The sequence below is a fragment of the Cryptomeria japonica genome, unplaced genomic scaffold (genome assembly GCF_030272615.1).
Source record: "Cryptomeria japonica unplaced genomic scaffold, Sugi_1.0 HiC_scaffold_42, whole genome shotgun sequence".
In the NCBI taxonomy this organism is placed as follows: domain Eukaryota; kingdom Viridiplantae; phylum Streptophyta; class Pinopsida; order Cupressales; family Cupressaceae; genus Cryptomeria; species Cryptomeria japonica.
Genome location: NW_026728864.1, coordinates 390,694 through 398,087, shown reverse-complemented (window position 1 = coordinate 398,087; position 7,394 = coordinate 390,694). Strand labels below are relative to the sequence as shown.

The 7,394-nt window shown below is 63.2% G+C and overlaps 1 non-coding gene across 1 annotated transcript; it reads right to left on the bottom strand.

Moving 5' to 3' along the window:
- Positions 1-5,915: 5,915 nt before the first annotated feature.
- On the bottom strand, positions 5,916-6,034 carry LOC131862385 (5S ribosomal RNA). Its single transcript, XR_009361401.1, has one exon. It is a non-coding gene; the product is annotated as a 5S ribosomal RNA (ribosomal RNA).
- Positions 6,035-7,394: the final 1,360 nt, after the last annotated feature.

Genomic DNA, 7,394 nt, shown 5'->3' with positions numbered 1-7,394 from the left:
GTTATGAGCTTGTCGCAGTGTGTACTTAGCAAACCGCGACCCACGTGCGAATCCACCCCGGCCACCCACCCCCGTCGAGGTGCACACCCTCCCTCGCGAAGTGCGCCCCGTTCGCCAAGTGTGAGCCCTGCCCGGGTGCGCGCACCTTGCTAGGGCGTCGGGTGTGCACCCGGCCCGGCCTACGTGCGTGCACCTGGACGGGGCGTCGTGTGCGTGCAGTGTCCCGTCTGCAACGCGGTGCCCACACACCACCTCGGGCGCAACGACCTGCGCTCACATGTGGGCCGAGTGCACCTTGGTGCATGTTCGGGGCGCCTCGGGTGCACGCTCGATCTTGCCCCGGTGCACCAAGGCGCTCGGTTTGCCCCGGGTGCGCACTTGGTGCAAGGTGGGCACCCAAAATAGGGATCAAGCACCAAAACACAAGTTTCGGGATGCAAAATGGGACCCAAGGACCACAAATGCGTTCCAAGACCCATGATGGGTCCACGAGAACAAAAATGTGTTCCGAGACTTAATAAACAAATATTGGGTTTTAGGAGAAGAAACATGCTCTGATGCCCAAAACGAGAATCGACCCCGAAAAGGCCACAGGCCAAAAGTGGGATGCGAGACAAAAAAAAATGGGACCCGAGGACCAAAATTGGGTTCCCAGGTCGAAGACAGGGCAACCGGACAAGAAACGACCTCTAAGGCTCGAAATGAGTCCCGACGACTAAAACTTGACAAGAAGCACCCATCAGGCACCCAACTCGACACCCATGGGATGCCGACCCACCCGGGCTTCCACCTAGCACACCTTGGCACCCACCCACCCTCGCACCCAACCTCGCACCCAACTTAGCACCTTTGAACCCACATTGGCACTCACCCTGACCCTGGCACCTTGGAACCCACATTGGCACTCACCTTGACCCTGGCACCCACCTTTGCACTCACCTTGGGACCCACCCTGGCTCCCACCTCGGCACCCACCCAGACACCCACCTTGGTTCCTTGGCACCCACCTTGGATCCTTGGCACCCACCCCGACACCCACCTTGGCACGCAACTTGGCTACTTGCCACCCACCTTGGCTCCTTGACGCCCACCCCGACAACCACCCCGTGACCTACCCTGGCTAGGGTTGGTGCACACCCACCCTGGTGCCCACCTTGGCACCCACCCCATGACCCACCTTGGCACGCACCTTAGTACCCACCCCGTTACCCACCCTAGGACCCACCCCGTGACCCACCTTGGCCAGGGTGGGTGCCTTGGTGCGCACAACTTGCCTGGGCTGCACACCAGGGCGGGCTCAAGATGGCACCCGCGTTCCGTTTTTTTCACTATCTTTCAAAACGGAAATTTTAAAATCTCGTTTTTTTTTTTTTTTTGCCTTTTCTGGAAATTAGTGAAGGCAGCGCATCAAAGGTGCGCAATGCTGGTGCGAACCCGGGAGCGCTCCGATGTGTGCTCCAAGGTGCGGCGTGCACGAAGTCCGAGCCCGGCTTGCCCCGGGTGCGCACCTCGCGTGCACCTTCGCCGGGGTGAGCACCTTGGCTGGGTTGCGCGCCCTGGTGCGCACCAAGGAGCGCTCTGAAGTGTGCTCCAAGGTGCGGCGTGCACGAAGTCGGAGCTCGGTTTGCCCCGGGTGTGCACCTCGGGTGCGCACCTCGCGTGCACCTTCGCTGCGGTGGGCACCTTGGCTGGGTTGCGCGCCTTGGTGGGCACCATGCAGTGCACGAAGTCGGAGCCCGGTTTGCCCCGGGCGCGCACCTCCGCCAGGGTGGGCACCTTGGTGCGCACAACTTGCCTGGGCTGCGCACCAGGAAGGGCTCAAGATGGCACCCGCGTTCCGTTTTTTTCACTATCTTTCAGAACGGAAATTTTAAAATATCGTTTTTTTTTGCCTTTTCTGGAAATTAGTGAAGGCAGCGCATCAAAGGTGCGCAACGCTGGTGCGAACCTGGGAGCGCTCCGATGTGTGCTCCAAGGTGCGGCGTGCACGAAGTCGGAGCCCGGTTTGCCCCGGGTGCGCCCTGGTGGGCACCATGGTGCGCACCAAGGAGCGCTCCGAAGTGTGCTCCAAGGTGCGGCCTGCACGAAGTCGGAGCCCGGTTTGCCCCGGGCGTGCACCGCGGGTGGGCACCTTGGTGCGCATGCCTTGCCTGGGCTGCGCACCAGGGCGGGCTCAAGATGGCACCCGCGTTCCGTTTTTTTCACTATCTTTCAAAACGGAAATTTTAAAATCTCATTTTTTTTTGCCTTTTCTGGAAATTAGTGAAGGCAGCGCATCAAAGGTGCGCACCTCGCTGCCCACCACGGTGCGCAACGCCGGTGGGCACCCGGGAGTGCTTCGAAGTGTGCTCCAAGGTGCTGCGTGCACGTTGTCGGAGCCCGGTTTGCCCCGGGTGCGCACCTCGCGTGCACCTTCGTCGGGGTGGGCACCTTGGCTGGGTTTGCCCCGGCTGCGCTCCGAAGCGGGGTTATTGGAGCGCCGCCTCTTTTTTTGTCGGAGCGTTTGGTGGGGTTTCTCGCATTGGCTCTTCCCAGGCCCGGTTGCCACCCTGGCGCGCACGAAGTCGGAAGTAGGGTTAATTGCCCGGGTGCGCACCTTTGCCAGGGTGGGCACCTTACCTGGGCTGTGCACCCGGGCGGGCTCAAGATGGCACCCGCGTTCCGTTTTTTTCACTATCTTTCAAAACGGAAATTTTAAAATCTCCTCTTTTTTTTGCCTTTTCTGGAAATTAGTGAAGGCAGCGCATCAAAGGTGCGCACCTCGCTGCCCACCTTGGTGTGCTCTGAGGTGCGCACCCGGGAGCGCTACGAAGTGTGCTCCAAGGTGCGGCGTGCACGTTGTCGGAGCCCGGTTTGCCCCGGGTGCGCACCTCGCCTGCACCTTGGCCGGGGTGGGCACCCTGGCTGGGTTTGCCCAGGGTGCGCTCCGAAGCGGGGTTACTGGAGCGCCCCCTCTTTTTTTGTCAGAGCGTTTGGTGGGGTTTCTCGCATTGGCTCTTCCCAGGCCCGGTTGTTGGGTGCGCTCCCACCCTGGCGCGCGCGAAGTTGGAAGTTGGGTTAATTGCCCGGGCGCGCACCTTCGCCAGGGTGGGCACCTTGGTGCGCACACCTTGGCTGGGCTGCGCACCAGGGCGGGCTCAAGATGGCACCAGCATTCCCTTTTTCTCACTATCTTTCAAAACGGAAATTTTAAAATCTCGTTTTCTTTTGCCTTTTATGGAAATTAGTGAAGGCATCGCATCAAAGGTGCGCACCTCGCTGCCCACCTTGGTGTGCTCCGAGGTGCCCACCACGGTGCGCTCCGAGGTGCCCACCACGGTGCGCAACGCCGGTGCGAACCCGGGAGCGCCCCGATGTGTGCTCCAAGGTGCGGCGTGCACGAAGCCGGACCCCGGTTTGCCCCGGGTGCGCACCTCGCGTGCACCTTGGTGCGCACACCTTGGCTGGGTTGCGCGGCCTGGTGGGCACCATGGTGCGCACCAAGGAGCGCTCCGAAGTGTGCTCCAAGGTGCGGCGTGCACGAAGTCCTAGCCCGGTTTGCCCCGGGTGCGCACCTTCGCCGCGGTGGGCACCATGGCGTGCACGAAGTCGGAGCCCGGTTTGCCCCGGGTGCGCACCTCGCGTGCACCTTCGCCGGGGTGGGCACCTCGGCTGGGTTGCGCGCCCTGGTGCGCACCAAGGAGCGCTCCGAAGTGTGCTCCAAGGTGCGGCGTGCACGAAGTCGGAGCCCGGTTTGCCCCGGGTGCGCACCTTCGCCGCGGTGGGCACCCTGGTGCGCACCATGGCGTGCACGAAGTCGGAGCCCGGTTTGCCCCGGGTGCGCACCTCGCGTGCACCTTCGGCGGGGTTGCGCGCCCTGGTGCGCACCAAGGAGCGCTCCGAAGTGTGCTCCAAGGTGCGGCGTGCACGAAGTCGGAGCCCGGTTTGCCCCGGGTGCGCACCTCGCGTGCACCTTCGGCGGGGTTGCGCGCCCTGGTGGGCACCATGGTGCGCACCAAGGAGCGCTCCGAAGTGTGCTCCAAGGTGCGGCGTGCACGAAGTCGGAGCCCGGTTTGCCCCGGGTGCGCACCTCGCGTGCACCTTCGCCGCGGTGGGCACCATGGCGTGCACGAAGTCGGAGCCCGGTTTGCCCCGGGTGCGCACCTCGCGTGCACCTTCGCCGGGGTGGGCACCTCGGCTGGGTTGCGCGCCCTGGTGCGCACCAAGGAGCGCTCCGAAGTGTGCTCCAAGGTGCGGCGTGCACGAAGTCGGAGCCCGGTTTGCCCCGGGTGCGCACCTCGCGTGCACCTTCGCCGCGGTGGGCACCATGGCGTGCACGAAGTCGGAGCCCGGTTTGCCTCGGGTGCGCACCCCGCGTGCACCTTCGCCGGGGTGGGCACCTCGGCTGGGTTGCGCGCCCTGGTGCGCACCAAGGAGCGCTCCGAAGTGTGCTCCAAGGTGCGGCGTGCACGAAGTCGGAGCCCGGTTTGCCCCGGGTGCGCACCTCGCGTGCACCTTCGCCGCGGTGGGCACCTTGGCTGGGTTGGGCACCATTGAGCGCTCCGAAGTGTGCTCCAAGGTGCGCACCATGGCCCTCCAAGGTGCGCAGCATGGCGTGCACGAAGTCGGAGCCCGGTTTGCCCCGGGTGCGCACCTCGCGTGCACCTTCGCCAGGGTGGGCACCTCGGTGCGCACACCTTCTCAATGTTTTCTTGCCTTTTCTGGAAATTGGTGAAGGCAGCGCATCAAAGGTGCGCACCTCGGTGTGCTCCGAGGTGCGAACCCGAGAGCGCTCCGAGGTGCCCACGAAGTCGAAAGTCGGGTTAATTGCATTGTTTTCCCCGGGTGCGCTCCGAGGTGCGCAACATCGGTGCGCACCAAGGAGGGCTCCGAAGTGTGCTCCAAGGTGCGCACGATTCGGAGCTCGGTTTGCCCGGGGTGCGCACACCTTGGCTGGGTTGCGCACCCTTTGTGCGCTCCAAGGTGCGCACGAAGTCGGAGCTCGGTTTGCCCCGGGTGCGCACCTTCGCCAGGGTGCGCACCTTGATGCGCACGCCTTGGCTGGGCTGCGCACCTTGGTGGGCGCCATGGTGCGCACCTTTCGTGCGCTCCAAGGTGCGCACGAAGTCGGAGCTCGGTTTGCCCCGGGTGCGCACCTTGGTGGGCGCCATGGTGCACTCCGAGGTGCCCAAGATTGGTGCGCAACAAGGAGCGCTCCGAAGTGCGCTCCAAGGTGCGCAGGTGCGCGCGAAGTCGAAAGTTGGGTTAATTGTCCGGTTTGCCTCGGGTGCGCACCTTGCGTGCACCTTCGCCAGGGTGGGCGCCTTGGTGCGCACACCTTGGCTGGGCTGCGCACCCGGGCGCGCACACCTTGGCACCCGCGTTTCCTTCATTTTAAATTTTTTTTTTTTACAATCTCTCAAGTGGGAAATTCTATAATCTCAACTTTTTTTGCCTTTTCAGGAAACTTTTGAATGGAGCGCATCATTGGTGCGCTCCGAAGTGTGCTCCAAGGTGCGCACCTCTGGTGTGCTCCAAAGCTCTCTCCAGCTGCGTGCACCTGCCCCGGCCGCGCACCCGGCCCCGCCCAGCTTCGCTCACCTGTCCCGGGCGTCTGGTGCGGAACCTTAGAGTAAGAAACATCACCGTGCACCTTGGCCAACGTGCGCGACTCGACCGAGCGCGCACTGGCCGAGGTGCACACCGATTTCACCTGGGTGCGCGCGCAGCACCTCGGGCGCACCGGGGTGCGCGCACAACGCCCGGGTTGCACCGTGGCCTGTGTGCTCGGGGCGCCTCGGGTGCGCGCTCGGTGTCGCCCCCGCGCGCGCGGTAGTGCGGGCAGCGCACCCCGGCCCGGCCCGGCCCCGACGAGAACGCAAACGGGCAAAAGGTTTATTCAAATAGCATTGCGACGCCCGGCGAAAAACTAAAAAAGGGTGCAACACCGGGACTTCCCGGGAGGTCACCCATCCCAGTACTACTCCGGCCCAAGCGCGCTTAACTGCGGAGTTCTGATGGGATCCGGTGCACTAACGCTGGTATGATCGCACCCGTTATGAGCTTGTCGCAGTGTGTACTTAGCAAACCGCGACCCACGTGCGAATCCACCCCGGCCACCCACCCCCGTCGAGGTGCACACCCTCCCTCGCGAAGTGCGCCCCGTTCGCCAAGTGTGAGCCCTGCCCGGGTGCGCGCACCTTGCTAGGGCGTCGGGTGTGCACCCGGCCCGGCCTACGTGCGTGCACCTGGACGGGGCGTCGTGTGCGTGCAGTGTCCCGTCTGCAACGCGGTGCCCACACACCACCTCGGGCGCAACGACCTGCGCTCACATGTGGGCCGAGTGCACCTTGGTGCATGTTCGGGGCGCCTCGGGTGCACGCTCGATCTTGCCCCGGTGCACCAAGGCGCTCGGTTTGCCCCGGGTGCGCACTTGGTGCAAGGTGGGCACCCAAAATACGGATCAAGCACCAAAACACAAGTTTCGGGATGCAAAATGGGACCCAAGGACCACAAATGCGTTCCAAGACCCATGATGGGTCCACGAGAACAAAAATGTGTTCCGAGACTTAATAAACAAATATTGGGTTTTAGGAGAAGAAACATGCTCTGATGCCCAAAACGAGAATCGACCCCGAAAAGGCCACAGGCCAAAAGTGGGATGCGAGACAAAAAAAAATGGGACCCGAGGACCAAAATTGGGTTCCCAGGTCGAAGACAGGGCAACCGGACAAGAAACGACCTCTAAGGCTCGAAATGAGTCCCAACGACTAAAACTTGACAAGAAGCACCCATCAGGCACCCAACTCGACACCCATGGGATGCCGACCCACCCGGGCTTCCACCTAGCACACCTTGGCACCCACCCACCCTCGCACCCAACCTCGCACCCAACTTAGCACCTTTGAACCCACATTGGCACTCACCCTGACCCTGGCACCTTGGAACCCACATTGGCACTCACCTTGACCCTGGCACCCACCTTTGCACTCACCTTGGGACCCACCCTGGCTCCCACCTCGGCACCCACCCAGACACCCACCTTGGTTCCTTGGCACCCACCTTGGATCCTTGGCACCCACCCCGACACCCACCTTGGCACGCAACTTGGCTACTTGCCACCCACCTTGGCTCCTTGACGCCCACCCCGACAACCACCCCGTGACCTACCCTGGCTAGGGTTGGTGCACACCCACCCTGGTGCCCACCTTGGCACCCACCCCATGACCCACCTTGGCACGCACCTTAGTACCCACCCCGTTACCCACCCTAGGACCCACCCCGTGACCCACCTTGGCCAGGGTGGGTGCACCCACCCTGGTGCCCACCTTGGCACCCACCCATCCTAGCACCCAGCCTGTGACCGGGCTTGGAACCCAACCTTGCACCCGTCTTGGCCAGTGTGGGTGCGCACC